At 41.4% G+C, this 12380-nt stretch overlaps 2 pseudogenes; both read right to left on the minus strand.

The window, feature by feature from the left end:
• Nucleotides 1-507: 507 nt before the first annotated feature.
• Nucleotides 508-1509, minus strand: LOC147021301 (uncharacterized; annotated as a pseudogene).
• A 3666-nt stretch (nucleotides 1510-5175) lies between these two features.
• On the minus strand, nucleotides 5176-5313 carry LOC147021302 (U1 spliceosomal RNA; annotated as a pseudogene).
• Nucleotides 5314-12380: the final 7067 nt, after the last annotated feature.

Consider the following 12380-nt stretch of genomic DNA (forward strand, 5'->3'; position numbering starts at 1 on the left):
CTCTCACCAAAACAGCAAACATGCTGCCATTTTTCCAACTCACAAACACAAACCATTAGGCTATTGGCCAAATTAAAAAAGGGGCCTAAAATGTGAGAAACCCCTACCCATAGTAGAACGTCACAACAAATTTTTTCTTGAAGAGGGATGTTTGAGGAGTTAGAAAATCATGGTTGTGAGCCTGAGATCATAGCACAACATTTTGAAAATCACGTTTACATATGTACCACTGCAGACTGCAAAAATGGATTTAATCGCCACAGATTTTGGCTCATATATTTGTTAATACTGGTGCTCCAAACACAAATTTGGTACCAAAATGTGCGGAATGATGACATACAGTATATATCTGTAAAAACCATTTGTGATGTAACAAAGGCTTTTGTGTGACCTACAGGCAAAAATAGTGGAATTTTACTAAACAAATCAGCTTTGGGTTTACCAATAAATATCAACAAAAACATTAATTACTTCAAAAATATTGGACTTGCAGTCATACTTGTTACATCAACATAATCCAAGTTTATTTACCCTTTGAAAAATATTTCCAATGATATAATTGTCACTGAAATGATATAGTTAGAACTGAAATCATACGTCGCCCCACTATGCTGACCGATAGAAATCCCGAAGCAGATATGCAACATGAAGAATTGACTTAAGATTCTGACACAATTGTGAAAGTGACTTTTATAGACATCATGTTGATATAAGCTATTTCACATATGACGATAATGAATTCATAACATGCACTGTAACTTATGTACATCTATTACATGAAGTAATACATGTAATACATTTAAAAGTTTAGTCACGCTCATCATCAGTGCTGTCGTCAAAGACAACAGAATCATCAACATTTGGACAATCGTCAGCACTACACGAGCAGAATTCAGTGCAGGTCAGATACAATGACATGTTCTGCTCTGCCTACAGTCATCGTCGGTGCAGCGTAGGTTTTGAAGAACTTTGGGGATGTAAATATCCTTCGAGGCAGTTTGATCAACAGCCACAGACGTGAGGAAACGTCTCACCTCATCATAGGACACACAGTGTCCGAATTCATGAAGCATGTCAATGAGATGCTTGCTTCCCAATTCATTATGCCACCTGCAAGGCTAAACCAAGCGTTATTGTGGAGTACACTCGACGGCTCTGTGATATTATATTGTGACAAATGGCGATCGTCCTCAGGTTGTTCTTCATAACACCTTCATCACTACAGCTGGTTACATTTGTGTGTGATTTCTCACTAGTGCACCACTGAATAAAGTCGTAGAGTGTATTAGGAACAAATTCTGCACAGTGCTGAATATCTGTTTCCTCGACAGGTGCATACATATTTCCAACATGCTCGATATCAGCCATGTGCTTCCTCAGGATACCAGCTGCAGCATGCAAAGTATGCAATTCACTATCTGTGGCTGATGGTACATCAGACGGGATGTCTTCATATTCTGGTTCATCAATCTTGCTCTGCAGAATCGTGGCTTTTCTCAGGGCATCACATTAGGTCACAGAAGAAGAGGATATGATGTCAGTGTGGCCATCAAAGGTTACACAGACTATTTGGTCACCATAATATTTAGTTAATCGCTCCTTCAACTTCCAACTTTTATACTGTTCTGCATTCGTGGTACTCAGTGAAATCAAATATCCAATGTATTCATCTTTCAGATGAACTAGGGTTGTCACTGTCTTAGTTTTGGAGAACACAGTTTGTTCCAGATAACATTTCAGTTCATCAAAAGCTTCATCATGTAATGTGCCCATTGTTTCCTCTCCTGATTTACGAATTGCAGCAGTGATGTTCCTTTCTGAAATATAGTGTGAATAGCATAACCTGTGGTACTTGGCATCATAGGCGAACAAATCTGGAAAGGCAAGCATGCGCATGTGTATTTTATTGTCTTGTCTTTTGTCAGCTGCTGCCAGTACTTTTTCTCTGGTGGACTGTCCAGTTCCTGTAGATACCGGTGTAAGCTTGTTTCTGGAAGTGTTGGATATTCCACAAATGAAGCAGTTAGTCCTGATGTCAAACCCAGCTGTTTCATTTCTGCTGATTCTTGTGTGTTCTGTTGCCGCAGACATGCATGGTTGCTGGTCACTCTCACTGGGGTTGGATGTGGAGATATTTGACTTGCTGGTATACTTGGCCCGACATGATTTGTGGAATGATACTTTCAAATCAAAACTCAATATGTCTTGTTGCAAAGGTCAGATACTTTCATAAACGTCATCTTTCCTGATTTGACTTGCTTTGAAGATTGCACTCAAACCATTAAATGTTGGGATGTTTACAACATGCGCTTTTTAGGGTTGAGGGGTTTAAAGCATATGATGCAGTGGTCAGTGTCAATTTTACGACGCTTCACAACAGGTAGTTCCAGATCCATAATTGCAGATCAATTGTCAGCACAAGAATCTGAAATGAAATAATTAAAGATAAGTATATATCAGTAATTTTAGAAAAAGGCAATCAAGCTCAAAATAGATTTTCTGCAACTGGATTTAAAATCATTCTTGTTTGGTTAATGCATATAACATGTATTATAAATTCATCAATGTCGGTTACTTTTAGGGGGGGGTGACATATAGTTTCAGTAATCTCTATTAATTCAACTGATTTATCTTTATGAGTTATATTTCTTAAAAGGAGAATAATAGAGGCTTATTTTGATGTAATATGTATTAATACAACTCAAATACTTATGAAGAAATTAATTGTTTAGTTGATATTTATTGGTAAACCCGAAGTTGATTTGTTGAGTAAAATTCCACTATTTTTGCCTGGAGGTTACACAAAAGCCTTTGTTACATCACAAATGGTTTTTACAGATATATGTCATCATTCCTCACATTTTGGTACCAAATTTGTGTTTGTAGCACCAGTATTAACAAATATATAAGCCAATATGAGCCAAAATCTGTGGCGGTTAAATCCATTTTTGCAGTCTACAGTGGTACATATGTAAACATGATTTTCAAAATGTTGTGCAATGATCTCAGGTTCACAACCATGATTTTCTAACTCCCCAAACATCCCTCTTCAAGAAAAAATAGGTTGTGACATGTTCTACCTTAAGTAGGGGTATGCCACCCAAAACCTCATTTGGCCACGAGCCTACATCTATCACTTCCTCTGACCTTCTCAATTACGAATCCATTTTCCTTTATCAAAACAAATAAATCATTTTAAACAGTTGTACAAAAATTGTCAAATCATTTGTCAAATCTGTCATCAGGCAAATATAATTTAAATTGCAACTCAAACACTGTCTACACATGTAGCAAAATCCTCCCCAAACTTTATCCCAGTTTTGGGAAAAGCATCTTAAACTTCAGACTAATAAACATCCAAACTCTCTTAAAGAACTTTTTGGTCAAAACAATAAAATATTTCCTTTAAAAATCCATAAATCAAAAATAAAATCTTCAGCATCTATCCAATTACATCATGAATTTACCTTGACTGAATTGATCAAAGGGTTACACTGGGTTGGTTTCCATTGCCTTCCCAGCACAAGTTCAGGCAACCTCAACATTCACAGACGAATAAAAAATATGCCTATTTCAACGTCCATCCGAGGGCATCATCAATTATCTGTGAATCGCCCCACGTGCTAAACATCATCAAATCATTAAAAATCATTCCAATTCACATCTTTTAAGTACAATGGTTACAACTCAGATCAAATCTTCGAAACATTTCTGACACGTCCTCAGAGCTTGCCCAGCACTTAAACCTGCTGGGTTGTGTAATTACAAATCATCACAATGCCAGCGAGAGCTCACCTCCCAAGACTTCACGTTCCGAATATATCCCACATTCATAATTGTTATTTCAATAAAATTCAAAATCCCTATAGTTTTTAAATAAAACTTCAACACTTTTTTCCTAAATGGACTTCACTTTAAACAGATTCAGTAGAGAGGGTGTGCCACAAACACCAAGTAACAAGGAACAGGAAGTTTTCTCCACATCCGGTGGGAAGAAAAAGAAAAAAACTCTGACAGGCAAAACCCACAGTTTAGCATTACTCTGTCATGGCTTCAACACACACACACACACACACACACACACACACACACACACACACACACACACACACACACACACACACACACACACACACACACACACACACGAGCATTGCATCTCATAGACTCGCGTGTGATCACGTGACAAATACCAATCACATTTCTATATCATTTTAAAGTCATTGCCAACGGCATGCACACTTCAACACAATAGCCCCCCATCCTCTTGAATCTGCATATGAATCGAATTTCACACTTAAAGCTAAGACTCAAACACAGACTCAGTGGAAATACATGCCACCCCGCACAGATCCAATGGAGGGTCGAGCTGCAGTGTCGCAGCTTGAGACCTTGGCGTGGAAATACAACGCCAAGAATGCATAACATGTCAACCCAAACAGACCCACAGCTTAATTCAGCACGAGTTAGTCCTCAGACTGTCTTGCTGAGGTGGTTTTATTTATTAAATTTATTTTATGAATGTCCATCTCTTCACGCTTTATTTGTTGCAATATTATTATTTCTAACAAGACATGAATGTATCACACCATCCAGCAGTCTTTAATTCCCCAGCGAGCTCACAATCGCTTCCAATTCAGACCCCCATTTAATTGAATTCACACACACAACTGCGACCTTCCTTCGCATTATCAGCACCAAACCACGAACATCCAGGCTGTTTTATTTCGACTCTCTGCCTGATATTTCTTCCTTAGTTGTTAAAATATCATCAAAATCCCAACAGAACACGTTTCATTGCAGTGAATATTGGACTCGCACAAGTTTCATTTTTTACTCTCAGCAACACATGCATCTCAATGCAAATCACCAACCAAGCTCCCAGCCGGTCAATCGTCTCCTGCACTCTACAAAACGTTTCGTGCAAATCATTGCATTTACAAATCCGTAAAACCTCCACACAATATAATAAAACAACCTCACTGCCAACAAACTTCCAGTGAGTTCAATGAACAAAAGGTAACTCTTATAACTCTTACAAACAGGTAACTTATAATATTTATCTATTTTCCCTTAACCAGAACCCTATCTCGGCCTCTCTCTCAGCTGGTCCGTATCAATGCAAACATTTAATTACTCCTCTGGCTCCTCATCGAGCCTCTTACTGTGCCCTCTGCACTCCTCAAATTGTACAGTCGAGTTTCCCACATTTTGGAAAATCGCAGGGGTCAACCCGCCCAAAGTACAATGGGTAGGCCTCGCCCTGAGAACACCGCCTTAATGATCACCGTATCTCTCCCGTCAGGTAAGTATCATCTGACTCTTCTTCTCCAGCACTTTTCTAAAACAACTACAGTACTTATCGTTTACTTTAAACGGACTCTCTCCACCAGATTCTCTTCTTTCTATCAATAAAATTATCTGACAATGAACTTTTCTTTGTTCGAAATGCGTTACCTGCTGAGAACGCTCTCCCTTACCTTCACTCAAGCACTTGTCGTTCCTCCAGGCACTGCCTCCAGCAGATTAAGCACCTCCGGTCACGAGCACCGCACCAACGTCGGTTCGAATCTGAGTCACCAGGTGCCAACTGATGTGGATTTTTTTAACCCACCCCGTTGTGATCGTTGAAGGATTCTACCTGGCCGATTGTGGAATCCTATTTGACTTCAGACAGAGTTTAACATTTGTCCGGTTTGGTTATAAAATCCTGCATAAAACCCATTGACACTGATAAACCGATGTCCACACAAGTCCTTCCTTGTGAAACAATTTATTTTCTAATTATCCACCATACACTTCTCACCCTCGTACAATGAACTTAAGAATCCCCATTGATGGCAATATTATTTGGTTCTATTCCATTTATTCTTACTTTTAGTTAACAGTTAGACCAACCCAATTCAATTCACTTCCACATTACATCAGAGAGTTTTATTTTAACTTGGTACTTGGTCAGTTCCAAGGAGCACAAGCCCCTGAGATTCTATACTTCCTCAGGTACTTGCACTGAAACAATTTTACATTTCAAAGCATTTTATACTTTCAGGGTAGAGTGGTGGGGGCTATCAACCCAGACTGCAGACGTGTCCTTGAGATGAGAAGCCACTACGTATATTTTGAGGCAAACGGTTCACTGTTATCAGCTCAGGTCACACCGCTCCAGACCAAGACATTTATCAACATTTAGGGCAAAAGTCTCTTGGCCAAAAAAGACAGCCAATTCAACTTATAGCATAAAACTTACATTTCTAAAACTCCATTTGTTACAATTTAGAATACATTAATATAAATTTTTCCCCCACAACACGACGCTCATAGTCATCCTCACTGAGGAAGAGGAAGTTAACAATACACTCCTACTTTCCCGAACTTTGGGAAAGAGGAAGCGAAATAAACAAAATAAGGAAAGGCAAGCGAAAAAAACCCCAAAATAAAGCAGGTTTAAAGTGAAAGGTTTTAAAATAATGAATGGACTAACAGGGCACCGCCCAAAAACCAGCGATACCCTGACTAGTGCCGCGACGTGCTCTCTCTCTCTCCTCCACACAGAAGGGAAACATGGGAAAAACCCACAAACAAAAAACATGAGCACAGAGGGATGAAATAGGGAAAGGGGAAACACAAACCAGCACATCGGAGGACGGGCACTCACGACACGAAGTAAGCAGCCGCCAAGACAGTACACACAACGGACCAACAGCCAGCAGAGGGCAAGAGAGAGAGAGAGAGAGAGAGAGAGAGAGAGAGAGAGAGAGAGAGAGAGAGAGAGAGAGAGAGAGAGAGAGAGAGAGAGAGAGAGAGAGAGAGAGAGAGAGAGAGAGAGAGAGAGAGAGAGAGAGAGAATGACGACTCCACCCTTTGCCGTACCATCGGTCATCCCTCAGACCAGCAAGCAGCAGCTTCTTCGCTCACTGCAGATCTGGGTAAAATCACAAACTGATCCAACACGTGGAACATGTCCTTCAATCTGGACAAATCTCACACTCTCACAATGTCTCTCCGAAAGGACAGTTTGGAACCCCCCCCCCCCATCCACTTTCTCAACAATCCTCTGGAAGAAGTCCTTTCATTCAAGCTTCTGGGTCTCACTATCTGCCATGACCTTTCCTGGGAAAGCCACATTTCAAACCTCGCCTCAAAAGCCAGTCGCCGACTGGGAATCCTCCGTCGTGCAATGTCCTTCCTCAGCCCACCTGAGCTCCTGACCACTTACAAAGCTTTCATCCACAGCCTGATGAAGTACTGCTCTCCCCTCTGGGCTGGTGCTCCTGCCTCCCACCTTTCTCGGCTTCAAGCTGTAGAAACCAAGGCATTTCGGATGATTGGCATCTCCTGCAATGAGGCCGAATCCTTGGGCCTCTCACTCTCCCACCGCAGGCTGGTCGGTGGTCTTTCTGTCTTCTACCGTCTCCTCTCCAGCCTCCCCCCCCCCCCCCCCCCACTGCTCTCTCTGCGATTTGTCCCCACCACATTTCCGCAGGGCGCTCAAGATCCGCCAACAATCCCCTTCTGGTAAAACTACCAAAATCACAAATCACTGCTCACCTTCACACTCTCATTCCTCTTTTTTCCCACCTTTGAAATAAACTCCCTCACTCTATTCAATCCCATTCTTCCCTCCAGGCCTTCAAAACAGCTGTTCACCACCACCTCTTATCATCCCCCATTCAAATCCTCGATCTTTTCTACCCCCGATAACCCACCCAAGCCCACCTCCTTCAAATTCCCTGCTTTCCTTCCTGAAAGTCCCTGTAATGTCCATCTTGTATTCCCCATGTTCCCCACCCCATCTCTCTCCCTTCCACAGATCTCCTAATGTATCTGTTCCCCACTGTTTTGTCCTTCCCACTCCCACCCTTCTTGTCTCATGCCCCCCTTGCTGTGCGTTGTGTGTTAGCTCTCATACGAGCCTCGACAAGGTATACAAAAAAAAGTCGGTTCATCAAATTTCTGCCCTGTTAGAGCTGACCCGGTCAACTGTAAGTGTGGTCATTGTGAAGTGGAAACGTCTCAGAGCAACAACAGCTCAGCCACGAAGTGGTAGGCCACACAAGCTCATGGAATGAAACCGCCGAGTGCTGAAGCGCGTTGTGCAGAAAAATCGTCTCGCAGTTGCAACACTCACTACCGTGTTCCAAACTGCCTCTGGAAGCAACGTCAGCACAAGTACTGTTCGTCGAGAGCTTCATGAAATGGGTTTCCATGGCCGAGCAGCCGCACACAAGCCTCCGATCACTATGCGCAATGCCAAGCGTAGGCTGGAGTGGTATAAAGATCACCACCTTTGGACTCTGGATCAGTGGAAACACATTCTCCGGATTGATGAATCACGCTTCACCATCTGGCAGTCCGACGGACGAATCTGGGTTTGGCAGATGTCAGGAGAACGCTACCTGCCCCAATGCATTGTGCAAACTGCACAGTTTCGTGGAGGAGGAATGTTCTGGGGCTGTTTTTCATGATTCGGGCTAGACCCTTAGTTCCAGTGAAGGGAAATCTTAACACGACAGTATACAATGGCATTCATAATGATTCTGTGCTTTCACCTTTGTGGCAACAGTTTAGGGAAGGCCCTTCGCTGTTTCAGCATGACAATGCCCCCGTGCACAAGTGAGGTCCATACTTAATAATTTGTCCACATCGGTGTGGAAAAAAAAAAATACTTGACTGGCTTGCACAGAGCCCTGACCTCAACCCCCTCGAACACCTTTGGGATTAATTGGAACGTCGACTGCAAGCCAGACTTAATAGCCCAACATCAGTGCACGACCTCACGAATGCTCTTGTGGCTGAATGGAAGGAAAATATCCCTGCAGCAATGTTCCAACATCTTGTGGAAAGCCTTCCAAGAAGAGTGGAGGCTGTTATTGCAGCAAAGGGGGAGGACCAATTCCATATTAAACCCATGATTACCTCTGCCATTGAAGGTGAAGGAGTTGTTTTTACTCGTTTGTTTGTGTACAGGATATCTCAAAAAGTTGTGGACATGTTCGGTATGTGACAAGGTCGAGTTGATTGGATTTTGGTGAAGATCCGGATCCGGATCCGACTACTAGAATTTATAAAGTGATTCTTCACCATTGAGAGATAGATAGGACCAAAAACGATATATAGCACGATATCTCAAAAAGTTGTGGATGGATTTGAACGAAACTTGGTGGACATGTTGAGTGTGGGACACGGAAGAAATATTTCAATTTTGGTGAAGATTTGAATCGGGATCTGGATCTGATAATTTTTTAAGTGATTCTTCACCATTGAGAGGCAGAACCAAAAACGATGTTTCACATTATATTAAAAATGTATTGGGCCCGATATGTTCTCCTGGATCAGGCATTATATATGGCAGAGGTATGTGCTCTATCGAGTGCCCTTCTAGTTTTGGAAATGAGATGTTGGATAGCATGTGTCTACATACTTCTTATTTTTGTGTTTGCTGGCATTGTTTGCTGGCATGTATCGAGCCATGAGGCTCCATAAGCTACAGCCAAATCTTCTTCTTCTTCTTTCGGCTGCTCCTTTAGGGGTCGCCACACCGGATCATCTGTTATGAATCGCATAATGATTTGGCACAGGTTTTACTCTGGATGCCCTTCCTGATGCAACCCTGGTCGCCTCTTACGACACAGGGATATGGTACACCTATTTTAACCGGGGTATACACCGGGCCCAGTATACTGGTACTCACTTCGCCGACCTCGGAAGGATGACAGGCTGAGTCAACCTCCTGGTGTATTAATTCAGTGTCCCAAAGGGGCTTGAACTCAGGACCTTTTGGATCCCAAGCCGCTGCCCTAACCACTGCGCCAACACCAGGCTTATTAGGTACAGCCAAATACGAAAGATAAAACAAAAAATGCTCACGACTTTATACTGTTCGCCCCGTTTCCTTCATGAATTTTAAGACTGATTTGCAGAGTCGAGGGTGCTTCTGGCTCAATTGACAAAGTGTATCCGGTACACCCAACCAGCGGATCCCCAACTCTCGGACACAGTGTAAAAGACGCAATCTGGGTTTTCCATTCCGAGGGCATTGAGTGAGAATGTGTTCCAGGTCTTCAGGAACCTTACACTGCTAGCAGAACCCTTTTGGGTGACACCCTATCCTTTGTAAATAGGCGTTTAGAGTGCAGCATCCAAGTCTGAGCCTGTAGAGGATTCCCTGGTCCATTCAGGAGAGTCGAGGAAACGAGACAGAGGACTCGACCGAAGGGTGTACCTTGGTGGAGGTCACCCACTGAGATTGCCAATTTTTTGTTGATGTAGACCCTAATTAGATTGGAGAGTTTTAATGGGTCCAGCGGAATTGGGGTTACAAGATCAAACCTTAGTGCCCATTTGGCTGCCTGATCGCAGGCCTCATTGCCTCCATTTCTCACTTGGGCAGGGATCCAGCACAGGTCAACGCCTGTGCCCCTCCAAATGGCCATGTTAAGAAGATGAAGCACCTCAAGAACCAGGTCCTGCCGACATCCAGACTGTAGGGAATCCAACGCTTTCAGACCAGAGAGTGAATCGGAGAAAATAACTATGCTCAGGGGATTAAAGTTAAATAACCATTCAAGGGCGAAGACGATAGTAAAGAGTTCAGCTGAGGGCACTGAAAAATGGTCAGAAAGCCTGGCGGACTTGATCACCTGAACATCTGGGATCCAAAAGCAGCCGCTGTTCCAGCTAGTACTGGATCTTTAGAACCACCTGTATAGACAAGTAAGGATTGGCTCTAAACCATGTTGATAGATTTTTGGCCATGTAGTGCATATATATCAGACGCACCTCCTGACTGTTATGGTGAGCATCACCGCGGATTGTGTCTCACACGTTAAACCGTATAATCCGCAAAGAACAACCGTCAGTCTCCAACCCAAACAATTGTTCCCGCGAATGTAAACCATTCAACCAGAAGGCACATGATGTGATCCGCGGTTAAATTGAAACATGTGGCGAGCACTCCCCCGATCTCCATTGGACATGCTTTGGTGGAGTTAACTATGTCCTACATGCCCTTTTCCCTTTATCGGAAATTCCCAACGAAACCCCATACCCATAAATCATCTATCACTCTTGAAGCAGTTGGGGGGGAGGGGGGGACATCAGGTTGTGCACAAAGGTAAGGCTAACCTTCTCTGCCAGACAGAAAACAGAGGGCATGTTTGAGTTCTATATTGTTGATTCCTCGCCACCACCCATTCTCAGACTGTTGGCTTATTTTGCCGTCGACCTGATTAAATTTAGTGACAACAACATCGATACTTGTACCCGTAGCCAGATCCACTTGCATTGCAAGATATAACCCAGTTGTTTGCAGATGTCTTTCATGACCTCGGAATGTTCAATCATCCCTGTCATATCAAATTGGATCAAAGAGTGTGTACAGTGATCGAACCTCAATGGAGAATTCCACATAACTTGCATGGACATGGAATCACGAGGCATCATTGCACATGTAACCGAGTTATGTGTGGTGTGAGCTCTACTTAAAGAGAAACGGATAACGATGAATTAGATCAACTGTGTTTATTACACTTATGGCTACTTGGTCACCACACTCTGTGCTGTTCTCCTTACAGTCACAATCCAATGCAACAGCTTAATAAGCACAACCTAGTATATAACCACTAGTTTACCAAGCCAATACAGTGTCAACAACAACCTAATCATCCACAGAAGACAGTGATATCACCCAGATGGCACATCAGGCTGTAAACCATTCCTTAACATGGAGGAATGATGTCTGAACCATGGCAATCAACATAACCGCAACAAACTGGGTCCTAACCAGCATCTGGAGGTCGATGGTGTTACCAGAACGGGCAATCCTCTTAAAGTTGGAGGCTAAAGAGCTTCACCACGAATGGTCTGAGATCACAAGCAAAGCCGAGAAAACTCTCCATCCATGCGGTCGTTTCAGTCGGCAGAGTCTAACCATTTTTTTGGCTGTTTTTGGACCACCCTAATGGATGTGTGTGTATATATATATATATATATATATATATATATTTATATTTATATATTTATATATATATATATATATATATATAGATATGTATATATATATATAAATATATATATATATATATATATATATATATATATATATATATATATATATATATATATATATATATATATATATATATATATATATATATATATATATATATATATATATATATATATATATATATATATATATATATATATATATATATATATATATTTATATATATATATATATATATATATATATATATATATATATATATATATATATATATATATATATATATATATATATATATATATATATATATATATATATATATATATATATATATATATATATATATATATATATATATATATATATATATATA

This window comes from Eptatretus burgeri, chromosome 8 (assembly GCF_056783735.1).
Source record: "Eptatretus burgeri isolate ZD-2024b chromosome 8, Ebu_testis_v1, whole genome shotgun sequence".
NCBI classification, from domain to species: domain Eukaryota; kingdom Metazoa; phylum Chordata; class Myxini; order Myxiniformes; family Myxinidae; genus Eptatretus; species Eptatretus burgeri.